The sequence below is a fragment of the Ursus americanus genome, chromosome 24 (genome assembly GCF_024610735.1).
Source record: "Ursus americanus isolate L20-20 chromosome 24, mUrsAme1.1.p, whole genome shotgun sequence".
Lineage (NCBI taxonomy): Eukaryota > Metazoa > Chordata > Mammalia > Carnivora > Ursidae > Ursus > Ursus americanus.
The window spans coordinates 11,146,792-11,161,695 of NC_142150.1; positions in this window are offsets into that span (position 1 = coordinate 11,146,792).

Consider the following 14,904-nt stretch of genomic DNA (forward strand, 5'->3'; position numbering starts at 1 on the left):
ATAGAGATTTGACAATTCCATACATTAAGCAGGGCTCACCACAATAAGTATAGTTACCATCTGTCAAGTTGGCACAACTTTTGAAGAAAGATTCTCATAAAAATTTTGCAGACACATTTGTCATTTTTTCCCCAACAATGCAATTTATCTTTCTGAGAAACCTGTCATGGGTAAGGGGCCCAGGAAGTTAGGGGAAGAGTTCCAGATGTCCAAGAAGGACAGGGCATCACGCTAGTGAATTTAGAGGAAGGTGTTGGAGAAGAAATTAAAAGGTCAGAATCTCCTTGTACACATTGATGTAGATGTCTGCTCCAAATCTCTTTTTTCACGAATCTGAGACACTCCTTTCCATTTGCACTATATGTGGCTTTCAGTGGCCTCAAAGCTACCAGTAGAAAGACCGCTCTAACAATGCATACATATTCTGAAAATCAGAACTTTCATGAAAACTTTGAAATGCTTGATACTAGTAATTTTTGGATTCAAAATTCATTTTCATCATTATAATAAGGTTTAACATTATGTTGCCTTTATAAGGAAAGAAGAGGTTTTCTTTAAATATAATCTCATTTTGGGGTGCCTGGGTGGATCAGTTGGTTAAGCGACCAACTGTTGATCTCAGCTCAGGTCTTGATCTGAGGGTTCTCACGTTAAGCCCCACATTGCGCTCCATGCTGGGTACGGAGCTTATTAAAAAAAAAAAAAAGACTAAATACAATCTCGTTTCTTATAAGTTTTGATTGGCTATAAAAATAGTTTTATCTCTTTTATTAACATTTTTAGTCAGTGGTGACTTTCCAGAATACGAAGAGAGCTTAACTTCTTGATCAGGAATTGTGACCGACCCTGCCAAACATAAACCATAGATATCCAAAAAAATCATGGAATCAAGATTTTCTCTCTAAAAAATGTCAGTTTTAACTGTCAGTAAGAACTTGCATATAAATTTAATATGTAGAATCATCTCTATTCATACTAGCATTCTAAGAAAGTACCAAAAAAAAGTGGGTTTTTTTTTGTTTTTTTTTTTCCCCCACCCAGTCTTTTTATACATGTCTCCCAAATCCTGTTTGTTGAGTGCCAGGTGCCACCATGTGAGAAGGATGGAAAATAGTGCTCTAACATAGGCATTCTAACTCAGGTAACTAAGGAAAGGGGACAAAAGGAAGGGCACTGCAATTCAAATTAGTCTGCCTTCTGTTTTTGTAAATATGATGGGGAGAGAGTTAGTTGGCTCTCTCTTTTTGTACTTCCCATTTCACTTCATCTGTTTTCCCCCTCCTTTTCCCTGCTCTGCACAAAGAACTGGTCTGATCTTTGACCATGTCAACCTCTTCTCTTCCCCTCTTTTTGCTGCTGAATTGACCAGTGAGAGGCATTAGCAAGCAATCAGGAGAAACTGGCAGCATTTTTCTTTCTGTGCTCTCTGCTAAGGACTCAGGATTCTTGTTTCTCCCTCTAAAAGTTCTAGAAGACCCCCTGAGCTTTTGATAGCAACTATTCCTCCCTGTGGCCCTGGGGACTTCCTGCTGTTGCTAACCCCTGGATGCCTTTACATACCTTATTGATGCCCTTCTCTGGCCATACCTTTGTAAATATTGCTCTGTTACATTATTTTTAAAATCCCTGCTGACTGTTCCTGTTTCTTTCCAAGACCTTGACTGACACAGTTATTTGAATTCCGAGCCATTCCTATAATTAACACAGTCTGTGAGTCATAATATTATCAATCAGTATATGTTTAGGGAATGCTGAATAGTCTAGCACAGTGATTCCCAAATACCTTTTATTGCCACACACTGCTGCCAATCTATGACAAAATCATCATAATTACAGTGATACATGACATATGACAGAAAAAGTGAGATGTTTTCATAAACATAATTTAAGCAAAGGGAAGAAGTATTTCTTTATAAAGCAATGGTGATACTAAATGGTAATTTTGTGTTTTCTTCATTAGGAAAAATTAAAGTTTGCTACTATTATCTTAGACACCTACTTTAGAAAATATGTGTGTATATGAATAGATATATGTTTACATCTAGATATATAGATAGATTATAAATCTGTGAAACCCATAACTGAAAATCTCCTGTCTAGTGTAGGAAATGAAGGCCTTGGAATATTGTACTAAGTAATAGGGTCTGTGTTCAATTGGCAATCAATTGCTATTGACAATTTTGGGGCACAAGAATGTCATGATCCTATCTGCTGTAACACAATGTAGACACTTGGTTGTAGACAGCTGGGGCAAATGGCTAGAGATGAAGGTCCAGTAGAAAAACATTGCAAGGGGCACCTGGATGGCTCAGTCAGTTGGGTGTCTGCCTTCAGCTCAGATCATGATCCGGGGGTCCTGGGATTGAGCCCCACATAGGGCTCCCTGCTCAGCGGGGCGTCTGCTCCTTCCTCTCCCTCTGCCCCCCCCTCCGCTCGTGCTCTCTCTCTCTCTCTCACTCGTGATCCCTCTCAAATAAATAAATAAAATCTTGAAAAAAAGAATTAAAAAAAGAAAAATAGTGCAAAAGGGTATAAAATGACAGTTTCACTAAGGAAGTAGCAGAGGCAACATTAAGAAAGCGTGGGGAGTAAATAGATTTGAAAATTCTTGGTGAAGAAGCATCAATTTCTTAATGGAGAGAAGAATCAAAATTACCTGGCATATTCTCTAAGTGATCGGTGAAGTCTCTTTACTTTAGAATGGAATGCTTGGATTGGTATTAATTTGGACTGATATAGTTTTTTTAAAGATTTTATTTATTTATTTGACAGAGAGCGAGGCAGTGAGAGAGGGAACATAAGCAGGGAGAGTGGGAGAGGGAGAAGCAGGCTTCCCGCTGAGCGGGGAGCCTGACGTGGGGCTCGATCCCAGAACACTGGGATCATGACCTGAGCCGAAGGCAGACACTTAATGACTGAGCCACCCAGGCACCCCTAGACTGATATAGTTTGAGAAAAAGAGAAGAAAATAAAAACTCATAGCAAAATATGGCTAAGCAGAAATTTTTATGAATTTGTTGTTTAATCCTAGATTACTGTCATTCCTTACACTCTACAGGAGCCCCTAGGTTAGCATATTAGGTAATAGAACAAATAATTACTGAATAGTCTGGTAACTCCAGAAGACATTTTGGTTGCATGAGGATTGAGTTATTAAAAACATGGGTTGAATTATGCAGAAGGAAGAATTTAAACAAGAATCTCTCCCCTTCCTTAAATAATCTCTAATGCAATTCCCAGCATCTGAATATTTACCTTAATACCTCTCGGATTGCTAATATTAAGAAACTACCTCAATACTTGAATTAATCACACTGAAAGAAGCTCTCCTGACTTTTATCATTTTGATATTTTTTCCTCTGCTTGGCACATGTTTTGGGTTTGTTTTGTTTTGTTGTTTTTGTTTTTGTGTGGCACATGTTTTGAAAAGGAATTCTATATGTAAGGGACAATGATGAAATTCATGTTGACATTAGTCAAATATATTATATATGATTTTATCACTATATATCAATACACAGATTAAGCACCCTTCTCTACTTATATGTGTGTATTTGTATAGAAATAAATAAGATGAAATTTCTAATAAGAAGATACTTGAGGGGCGCCTGGGTGGCACAGCGGTTGAGCGTCTGCCTTCGGCTCAGGGCGTGATCCCGGCGATCTGGGATCGAGCCCCACATCAGGCTCCTCTGCTGTGAGCCTGCTTCTTCCTCTCCCACTCCCCCTGCTTGTGTTCCCTCTCTCGCTGGCTGTCTCTATGTCTGTCGAATAAATAAATTAAATCTTTAAAAAAAAAAAAAAGAAAGAAAAGTTGTTTCAAGGTTCAAACAGGAGAACAGGAATTTGTTTAAAAAAAAAAAAAAAGAAGATACTTGAGCCAAATAATTGAACTATATTTATTTTTAAGATTTCTTTTTTCTTTTACAATTGGTGATTTTTTTCCCCTAATGTCCAAACCAGAAAGAAAAAAAAAAATATGTGAATCAGTTTCTCTCTTTACCTTTGAATTAGGAGTTTGATTTCCATTTCTGTAATAATGTCTGGATGCCTTTATTTTTATCCCACAGTTATCAGTATATTGCTATATAACTACCTGCCAGGAAGGGCTTTTTTTCTTTTTTTCTGGTTCAATAACTTTTTAAGTGTCTGTTGTTCCCATTTTCAAGTCTCCAAAACTTTTATGTGAATTCTTTCAGCACATTTTTTTCATTATTTCCCAACCTTCTTTTTTTTCTGGATGGCTGAAATTTCCAGACATATAACCTGAAATGTCCTGAGAGAATTAATATATAAAAAAATAAAGCTAAGGAAGTGGAAAGCAAAGTATGCATGTTTAATACATGTGTATAGATACATAAATTCATTTTAAGTTTTCCTTGAGAAAGCAATAGATAAATCTAATTTTCCTTATTAATACCCTTTCAACTGAGTAGCAAATATGGTGGAAAAGTTATCAAGAAACTTTCTTGTTTTTAATAACTTCCAGACCTAATCTTAGTTCTTAGATTGGGCTAGTCTGTTAATATCATTAATGTCAAGAAGTGTTTTCCCCAAAGATTCCTAACATTGCAAAATAAACTGGCTGAAATAAGCCAAATAAGCGATTAAAACAAAATTCACGGTATCACGGAGACACTTTATTGGAATGTAAAAATTCTTTCTGGTAATGTTTTTATCAGTAAGTTACAAAATTTTAAATATAAAGGGAGACTTTAAAGGGAATATTCCACCATCAGATTTGAGGGAAACCCTCCGTTTGAGGAGAGAGAGATGTTTGAAGCAAAAGTGCCATAGCTAATATTTCTTTTTCTTTATTCTTTTGAATGCACTAATGAAAGTTGTAATCTTCTACCAGTTTGTGTATCTTTTTTTTTTTAAAGATTTTATTTATTTATTCGACAGAGATAGAGACAGCCAGCGAGAGAGGGAACACAAGCAGGGGGAGTGGGAGAGGAAGAAGCAGGCTCATAGCGGAGGAGCCTGATGTGGGGCTCGATCCCAGAACGCCGGGATCACACCCTGAGCCGAAGGCAGACGCTTAACCGCTGTGCCACCCAGGCGCCCCCAGTTTGTGTATCTTTGCTTAAACAGATGCAGTGAGTAAAGACCCCTATTTCTTGTTATCTTAGAATACGATGAGTCTTCACCTTTCCGCTAGTTGATGTATTTTGGTATTCATCTGTTTTATTGGTACTGGACCTAGAGGAGGAAATGTATACAATTGAGCGGCATCTCTTTTTCCAGGATGTTCATAATGCCTGGATCCATTTAAAGACATTTCAGTATTCCGCAGACAATTCAACATGTTAGAAAATGCCAAGATTTCTGAGCAAGACGAAATTACTGAGGGGATTGTAGGGTAGAAGGAAAAATGTAGTTATAATAATAAAGGCAAGGTTTAAAAATATATATGTAGTAAGTTAAATAAGTAAGTTAAATAAGTGAGTTAAATAAGTAAGTTAAATAAGTAAGTTAAGTAAGTTAAAGACTGTATAATGGGAAACATTGAGAAACTTTTTTTTTTCAAAAAGATGTTTGCCTAAACAATACTGTTATTGAGATATCACAAAGTTAGGGATTACAATCAACAATATAATTTAAAAAAAAATTTAATGTCAAATTTTAGAGTAAAAATTTTTGTCTATTAAGAATTGTAATTTTAAAGCATGTCATCCTAAATAAAGAGGTAAACTGAGGCAAGCTCAAATGATCAGAAATTGAGTTTATTTGGGAATAGCAGAGGAATTGCAGTTTGGGAAATGCATGCTGTAGCAAGCTACGTATGGGTGAGTCCATTGAAGGTTTGGGGTGGGCCGCATTTATGGTCCAGGAGTGCAAAGAGTGGGGAGTTCACCCACAGTTCAAGCAGTGAGTTCATTGGCTTGAGGATGGAGAAGGATTCTTAGCGGATGTTAATTGGTCAGAAAATAAATCTCCCTCTTCTGCAAAGCAGGCATTTATGGAAAATCAGTCTTTCGGTTCTTAAGTTCGGTTCTTTTGAGGGTACACTCATGAGATTCCCCATTTCCTCTCTCCTAGTTCCATTGTAGGTTGAAATTCTTTCACCAGTGTAATGTTCTTAACTCTTTCTAGTTCAAATAAAATTTTCTGTTGGTGGTGTTCTTAGTTGTAAAAATACAAAATACGCTTGATTTTCTTCATTTAAGTGAGAAAAAACAATTTGGTGTTTTATCCTCTGCCAACCAGGAGAATATCAGTTAATATTTGCAATTCTATATAATGACAAATGATTCAAGTGAACTCTGTTTTCTCTAGCTTTGCAATGTGACGATTTTAATTAGCTTTTTAAAATAGATTTTAGTAAAAAGAAAAAAAAAGCTTAATTTAAATAGGATGACTGAGTATCTCTACAGCGTGCATTAGGATGGATTTGCCTTTTATTGCCTAAACCAGCTGCCAGATTTTCCTTTACCGTCCTCTACTTTTTCAAACTTAAAGTACACTAAAGCTAGCACCCAAGTTCTAGCAGTTCAAGTATTTTCAACTTTAAATCCATCTATGCGTTCTTGAATTTTATAATCTCATCAGGTACATGGTTGAGGAACATATACTATGAATACTAAATTACTCTGATACCTGGATGATAGGAAATTGGAAGCCCCCCCGACCCCCCGCATTAAAAGAAATAAGCAATTGGAACTGCCAAAAAAGAAGTGTATTTTGAGAAAGGTGGGGTGTTTGGGAAACAGAGTCATAGGACATTTGACTAATTGTGTTAAATTGTTTTTGTATGGCGTCTCTTTTAGAAGGTAATCCAGAAATCAAAAACCTCTTTCATACACCGGCTTAGCGAAGTAATATTAGCAGAGTGCCATGTTTGTCTTCTCTTTCTAAACTTTCCTCCCTTCCTCTTTCCCCTTCCTTCTTTCCTTTCTTTGTATTTTCCTTTTGTTTCTTTTCTTTCTGTTCACTCCTTTGTTTTTATATATGGGCCGAATAAGACTCACCAGCTTTGCAGAATACAAAGCACTCAGAAAAGGGAGGTAATATTATTTTGTGTATATAGGAGCTAAAACGTAGGGAAAATATATGCAGGCTTTATTTTACGATGTTGTTTTTTTTTTAATGTTCATCTTACTTCCAACCTGACGAAAGTCATCTTATTTCTATTCCAGAACGGTCCTGTTCTTTCTTTTCTCAACCACTTTAGGACTAATGTTTCTTGCACCTGCAATCATTGTCTTCCCTTCTGCTTTGCAGGAAATTCTTCCTACCATGCTGCAAAACTTAAGTCAAATCCTACCTCTTTTATGAGTCTTTCCTGATAACTCCAGCTGAAAGTAATCTGTTTCACTTCCAGATTCCTATAACACTTGTGGTTGGACTGTTAATTTGTCATTTACTATTTACTGCCTTTTACTACAAGTTAGGTTCTTTTTATGATGCAAACAGCGTAATCGTTTAATGACATGAACCTACTAGATCCATTACCAAACTAGTTATATTGCTACTACAAGGCTTCAATAGTCCAAGTTCATTGTGCAGGGTCTGTCCTCCACAAAAATGGCACGAGTACACAAGCTAATTACATTTTCAAGCAGATGTGTGCATCTTAAGTCTAACTTCACTTTTTTTGAATGGGACGACTGGGTCTTGAGGGTATTTTTAGAGTCCACAGTAATTTTTAGAGTACCTTGCAGGATATAGGAATGCAAGATGATGGACTGGAAAGGATATGCATTTTCTTAGATGGTAAGACTTCTTTTCAACAGACATGAGCTTCTAAAAGGGGAGGGACTAAGGCTTTGAACCTTTGGTTCTTAGCATAATCACTGTTACATAGTTGGTGTTTAGTAAGTGTATGTTGAGCTCAGCCGAATTTTGGAATCAGACAAACCTGGGATTCATACCAGTGTTGCTTATACGTTTACTTTGAACAAGGTACTTAACTTTTCTGAGTCTGTTCCTTCATCTATAAAGAAAAGATCATAATATTTGTCATAATGTTGTTATGAGGACTCAATGAAATCATGTTTGCAAAGTGTCTAGTACACAGTTACTAGTCCACCATCTATGTACAATTCCTATTAGAGAGCTCTTTTCCTCTTTCTCATTAAGATATATATATATATATATATATATATATATATATCTTATTCATATATATGGCAGACAGGGGCTTGAGAAGGATATTCTAGCTATGAGGACTGGCAATATGAAAAATATATATATGTATATCTTATTCATATATATGGCAATATGAAAAATATATATATGTATATCTTATTCATATATATGGCAGACAGGGGCTTGAGAAGGATATTCTAGCTATGAGGACTGGCAATATGAAAAAAACTGAGGTGAGCAAGGTACATTTGAGAAAAAGTGTATTCATTTTTTCAACTAATACCTTATGAACCCATACCATATAATGTCCTAGGGATATAATAATGAATATAATAGATTCTGCATCCTCAAGGCCCAGTCTAAGAGAAAAGAAAACTTCAAATAGGCAATAGTCATAGTTATGATTGGGATACCGTATATGGCGGTTTTAAACGGGGTCCCAGAAATATCTGACACTCCTCCTACTGCAGGGATAGACCAATATTGCACAACAGAAGGAAGGCTATGTGACTCAGCTGAAAAGGCCACACATCTTCCATGGTTCCTTCGGACAGCTTGCTCTCAGGACATTCCTGTAGCAACACTCCCTCTAGGAGTCTGGCCACCATGCAGTGAGAAGGCCAGTTCACACGAAGAAGGTTTGTCACCCATGCCCAGACACCACATGTGTACGAGGGGCAAAGCCTGCAGATTATTCCAATCCCTGAGTTTTCCCACCTGGGACCCCCAGGCATTTAGGAACCGAGATAAGCCATGCCTGCAGCGCTCCGTTTGATATTTTCCATAGGGTTTGTTAACAACATTATGTGGTCGTTGTTTTACACCGTTAAATTTGGGGTGGTTTGTCACATGGCGAAAGAAACTAGAGCATGAGGTGGTACCTGGACAAAGGTGCTTAATTCAAAACCAGGCGAAATAAAGGCTATGAGGTCATTACCACTTAATGGTCCAATAATATTTTAAAACCCCTCCAGCTAGAATTATTTAAATACTTTCCTTCCTAAGTAAGTGTAAAATAACTTGTAAAGTAACTCATAGGTCCAAGTGATAGGAAATAAATAATAAATAATGTAAAGTTACCCATTTTTTTTTCCTGATAAAAAGAGACATTCTTTCCCAATGTGTAGTGTCTCCCTGGATCTTTATTATGAAACTAATAGATACTATAAAGAGTTAAATAGTCAACTGTATAACTATTGCTCATGGTTAGAAAATAAAAATTTTCGTTAAAGAAAAAATACATTGTGTGATGCTTACATCTGAATTAAAAACCAAATCTGTTAGAAAATTAATTGAATTGATACTTGAGTTATACCATTAAGAGCTCACACTTCTTAATTTCTTATCCAACACTATCTAAGATCTGGTCAGAGCCTCATCCCACTACCAGCCTCTACGATCTGAACAGCCAGGCTCTTCAGACGGCCTCTCACTCCCTGCAGACCTTATGCTTTCACACCTGCAGTCCTGGGCTCCACTCCCCTATGTTCTCCTGTAGGGGTCACCCAACCGTGCCACCTGCCCTGATTCCCAGAGACATGTGGACCTTGCATCACTTCGCTTTTCTCTAGATGGTCGTTTGTATCAATATTGAGCGTTTATTTCATTCTGCATCCGGCTGCTTCCTCATGTCTGTTTCCTTCACCAATGGAAGATTTTTCAAGGGAACGACTGTATCTAATTGATCTTTGCATTCCCACAGGACCTGTCTTAGGTACTTAATAAAGATTTCCTACATGATAAAAAAATACAAAAAACACTCTGAGGTAAGTTTGTAACATGGCAAGAAGCCTTCCAAAAACACTGTCGGAATCTCCACCTCTCTTTAATTCCAAAATTTGTTTGAGGAACTTGAAAAACAACAACAACAACAACAACAAAATTACTATACTTTGTTGGAATCATAAACTCCAAATTGTAGAAATTGCCAGTTTGTTTTGGAAAAAAATACTGTCTGTATTCATGAAGACATCTGTATAATTCCCATACATTATTTGGTTCCACTTAGAAGCTCTGCCTCAATGAAAAATATTAATGTATGGTTTGGCAGGCCCATAAATGCCTCATCTGCTCACTCAGCAGAAAAAAAAAAATTAAACCAAACCATAAAATGCAAATAATATTCTTTCTTGGTACAGAGCCTAGCTTTATTCCCTTACCTCTCGGTGTCTGACCCAAATATTTAAGTTAAATATTAAATTTTAATTAGCAAAGTTAGTGCAATAATGAAGGGTGAGTATATGAGATTTTATAAGTTACTTAATAATTCTGCGGAAGAATGGTAAGTGAACTTCTTGTCTATAGCATGTCTTGGTACTTTCTGTACCTCTTGGATCATACTTTTTCATAGAAGTATTATTCAGTAAAAAATAAAGAAAAATCTTTATGTGGCATCATATTGTCTGAATAAAACTGCAGACCAAAGCGATTCACAAACAAGGAATGAAAAATGTTTCAAAACAAATTGGAAATTTTTTATTCCAATCACATCCATAATTTCTACAAACCATAACCAGAGTATATACTAGTTGCTGATGTCGCTTCTGATTCTTGACGTAGAACTTGGGCCTTAAACTTGGCTGTATTTCCTGAAACTTGAAGCTTTCCCTCGTCTCCCTTCAGAGTTGCAGCAACATGTGTCATGAATGAAGGGAGTCGGCTAACCTCCCTGCTATTGTTCTTAATTGAGCACATGACGGACACCAACCACCAATCAAGGAGATCTGCCTAAGGCATAGAATGTTGACAATCAATACCCGAAGAAGCAAAGAGGATGATGTAAGAAAAAGAAAAAATAGAACAGAATTGTGAAAGGAGAAATTGAAGGAATGTAAAGAGAAAGTTCGCATTTGGAGAAAAAAAAAATCCAACAATGTATAATCCAGGTAAACTATAAAAAGTTACTGGAATTTAAAAATAAATAAATAAATAACACCAAGAGGTAAACTTGGACAAATCCACAGCCAAGTGGTAAAACAATATTAACAAATGAAAATCATCCCCATACTTTATTCATAAGCTACAAGATATATGAGCTAAAGAAAATTGCTGACAGTGGAAATAGTCAAAGGCAGTTCAAGTTACAGTGGATATCACGCAGAGGTGTTGCTTATTACTTTCCACTGGTGGTGTCTGTCATGAGTGTGTGTGTGTGTGTGTGTGTGTGTGTGTGTGTGTGTGTGTGTGTTACTTATAGCCCTTACGTACTGTTGTGCTCTACACTGGATATTTTCATTTTTGCTCTACTGAAGTTTTAACATTTTTTACTCCTCTTTAGTTTTCACTTTTTCAAAGTATTTAGAGATAACTTACAAAAATTCAGGAGCACAGGGAATATGATTCGTATATTTCTATAGAAAAGAGATGGAAGGGAGGAATATTCTAAGAGAGAAGGACAATGAAGCGGAAAGAATCTGGTAATCATGTAAGAAGAAGAATTCTGGAAATGTGAATAAGGTGAAGAACCGAAATGGGATAAAAACAGAGTTGCCATCTCTTCCTTCCTGTTTTATAAATGTAAAGTTTCTTTTCATGGCAGGACGCATCAAAACATGGTGACCCTAGGAGATGAAAGTCAGAACTCTTTGTTACAGCTCCAAAGGAGAGGACGGTGCCAGGCAGAGCCATGCCAGGGCTTGCACCCCTGGACAGGGTAGTAAACTGGAACGGTGAGGGATGGCTTCTGTATGGCAAGATCAGTGGGCTTGCAAAGTTTTTCAGAGCTCCCTGGAGATTGGATAATTTGAATAGTTTTTCAGACATAGGGAAAAGAGGCTCCCCTCATTGATACCTGGCCCCAGGGAGATTGGGGCAATTGTTGAATATTTCCTCATCACCTTTTTCTCCTGTGGTAGTTAGTTTTATGTGTCAGCTCGGCTGGGCCCAAATATTTGATCAAACTCTGTTCTAAGTGTTTCGGTGAAATGTTTTTAGACATTTTTGATGTTTTAACGTTTAAATTGGTATATTGACCTCCCCAGTGTGGGTGGGCCTCATCTAATCAGTTGAAGGCCTGATTGACTAAAAAGATTGACTCTCTGTTGAGTAAGAGAGAATGCTTGACTGATTTTGAACTAGATCATGGTCTTTTGTTCTGCCTTCTGACTCAAACTGAAACACTGGCTCTTTCTGGGTCTTGAGCCTGCTGGACTTCATATGGGAACTGCTCCATCAGCCCTCCTGAGTCTCCAGCTTGCCAACTCACCCTGCATATCTTGAGACTTGTCAGCCTCCATAATCACAAAAGCCAATTTCTTACAATAATCTTTTTTGGTCTCTGGGCTATTTGGCCTGCTTATACTGTGGGAGATAATTAACAAGAAGCCTGCCCTGACTTCCATCTATCCCCTCCTGCAGCCAAACCCAAAAAGAAGGAAGATTTTGAAACCTTCTCTTGACTTTTCTTGGTCAGAAGCTTTATCACCATACCTTCTGCTGTGTTCCTTCTGTGAGTTCTTCTTCATACTGCTATAAGGTATTTGACTTAATTCGATGTGACAGGGAGCCCTCAGCACCAGGGGCAGCTCATCTGGCCTTGAGTTAGGATACCTGACACCAATGGTTTCCTCTTTTCAAAACTGGCTTAGTTATTTTTCTCTCAGAGTATTGTATTATCATATTTTAAGAGTTGAACATAAATTCATTTGAGTTTTATCTCCGAGGTGAAAACTGTTAATGTATAGTTTCCTCCCTCTCCTTAAAAAGAAAGATAAAAGAAGTCAAGTTCGGAAGGAAGGGAAGAAGGAAGGAAGTTAGAAGGAGGGAGGGTGGAAGAAAGACATGAGTGTCAATCCCACCTGTGCTGTTCAATAGACCATTTTTCCTATTAGGTTGTGAGCTCCTGGAGAGCAGGGCCTGCGACTTCACCTTTATATAACAAGTACACACACAAGGTTGGAGAATGAATGAATGAATGAATGAATGAACTAACAAACCATGAAGCCATTGGTATAAAATGGTATAAAATGGAATGCCATAAAGTAAGGAGAAGAGTAAGATTCAGAGAAAGGTTGCATAACATTCTCTGATCTTCTGTATTTTAATGATGGTGATGTCCTTATCCCGGGGTGGGGGAGTGGATTCTTGTAAGGAATGAATGGGATGATTTAGGTGTTCAGTTAGTCATAAAATACCTAACATTCATTTCACACTTGCTGTATGTCAGACAGTAAACTAAATGTTTTACAGGTATTCTATTGCACTTGAGTCATGCCTACGAGAGAGGAGCTATTGGTTATCCTCACTTCATAGATGTGGAAACTGGTAACTGGAAGGATGAAGTAATTTGCCCATAATTTTTAGGAACTAAGTGAAGACACTAGAACTTTACCTTGGTTTTGTCTGGCTCCAGTCTGGACTCTTAACTATTATGCTAACTGTAACGACTATTATTTTTATAATTTAATATGTCTGCTCCTTGACAGCTTCGGTGGGGACAATGGCTGGTGAAATTTCTTTGCAGATCTCTTGAGTCTTAGTGGCTTCTGAGAGAGCAACGGTATTTCCCTCTGCCAACAGAAGTCCCTGACCCCTTTCTGCACTGCTCTCTCACTTTGGGCTAAGTGTGCCACCTTTCGTGGCATGTTGCCCAGTCTAGAAAAGCCCTTCAATGAGATAACTTTAAGAGCCATTTCTCTAAATGTTTGGTGTAAATCAGAGGTTGGCAAAGATTCCATGTTTGTAAACTACGTTCTAATTACAACAATGGAAATTTCAGCAAGTTTTCTCATCCTTCAACAAAGTAATCCTAAGTTTGTCATTATCAGTGTTCCTAAAAAATAATGGGTAGCTGGCCCAAGGTCTACCTGCGAGAGAGTCCCAAGAAATGTGACAGTAAATTGTCACTTATAATGTAAATTGTTCCATCCACAATGACGCGAAAGCAACAGCTGGTGCTATCTCTGCAGAAGAATTTCCATTTAGTTCTCTTTTGATGCACACACTTCTTCCCTTCTTGTATCTGTTCCATCACCCAGTCACACCCACTTTTTCTCTCTCAGATACTCCATGGTTTATGGTTCATGTATTCATTCATTCAATCATTCAACAACCTTTGGTTTGGTACTGTGTTGAGTACTTGATATGCAAAAGTGGGTAACCTGCTCCCTGCTATCAAGGGGCTCACAGTTTAGTTGGGGGGGGTGAAATACAGATGCATATGAAAGTCACAGTGATGCTATGTGATAAATGAAATATACAAGAAATGGAAAAATCCTCAGAGCATCAGACAGAGAGACACAGCAATATTTCTGCCAGAGAGATTAAGAGACCCACAAAGAAAATGACTATTACGCTCGTGTTGGAAGAATGAATCTGCTTTCTTCCAAAGGAGAAAGTAAGAGATAAAAGATCACTCTCGTCAGCATGAGCAAAGGCAGGAGGTGTGAGGGTGTACGGTGTTTGGGATATTGTGACGTGACATCATGTCAAGTCTGCCACTAACAACATATATGCACATCTGTTTTGAAGTTTATAATGAAACCATCTGTTCACTGATACCCTATCTCCATTTTCACTGATTTTCTCCTTAGTCTAGTCTCTAGGTCAGATTTTTTTAAAACTATGGTTTGTGAAATATATTTAGCAGTTCTTCAACAGCATTTCTTTTCAACTGAATGGCATAGAAAGACTAGAATAAAGCCAAGTAGAAAAATATCAGAAAAAAAATTTAAAAAAAGAAAAATATCAGAGTGCATTAACGGAGGGAGGTTAAGTACTGTTATGTGAAACCTGTTTTGGTCCTGGGTGTCTGAGTGTGTGTCTATGTGTCTGTCCCATAATGTATTTTTTATTATGGGTCACAATAAAAAAAAG